The following is a 1084-nucleotide window of genomic DNA, read 5'->3' on the forward strand; positions in this document are numbered from 1 at the left end:
TTCTTATCTTGAATATGCAAATTTAGAACAGGGTTTTATCAAAAGAAAAGTTACTGGGTACTTAAGAAATTAGGCAACAAAACACAGAAAATATTTCTGTCAGGGAAGAAAACTAACTACACGTGCTTGTGGAAAGAGCCAGGAAGTTTCCGAAATAGATGTGTAGTTACTTTTCTTTTGATAAGACCCTGTTCTAAATTTGCAAATAGATGCTTTGTATAGGTTTCTTCTTGTTCCAAAGATTCTCTACAAGATTTTCATTCACTCACATAATATAATCCACCTTTACACCAGCTGTAAATAGCTTTATTATAAGAATTGACCAGTTGGTAAAATATGGAGAAGAACAAATAAGTAAGCTAAGTGTGATTCATTTAAGATGAAGAGATGATGTTCATTTAATACAGTTTAAGTCACATGAGTTATCTCCTATCAATGTATCCTATAGCAGCTGAGTGGTGAACTCGTTTTTGAGGCTACAATTTAAAGCTGTTACAATAAAAATCTATACATGCAAAATTTAGGGGAAAATACTAAGAAATCTTTTCATTTCAAAAAAATAAGTCTTCATATGTCACTCACATATTGGAAACATATGCCACAAACTGCTTTTACATGTGCAATCATGTAGATAAGTGCAAAACCTATGGTTCCATGAGGTTCATTCCAGTTCTCCAGACCATGCTTAGCTAAGCCATTGTTCCAGAGTTTTCCAGAAGTTAAACCTCCAAACCAAATACAGGATGTAGTGTTTTGGATGTTATAAAATTGGCATATTTCATCTAGAACATCACGGCCAGACAATCCACATTCCTGCAAACCCCTACCATCATATAGTGTGTACATTCACTGTAGTATTGACTTACACTTTATTCATTTAAAAGTGTATATCCAATTAAATCCAGCTCAGAAAAATCATGATTTGGGGCAGGACAATTCTAGCTGTGTAAACATAGTATTTGCAAAAAAAACAACACTAAATTCTTATGGCAATGACTTTTGCTTATCTATCACAATTTTTCAAGGAATATATACAGTATGAACAACCATATAGTTAGGAATTCCAACTTCTGATACACATAAG

The sequence above is a fragment of the Natrix helvetica genome (genome assembly GCF_964273705.1).
Source record: "Natrix helvetica genome assembly, chromosome: 4".
In the NCBI taxonomy this organism is placed as follows: Eukaryota; Metazoa; Chordata; class Lepidosauria; order Squamata; family Natricidae; genus Natrix; species Natrix helvetica.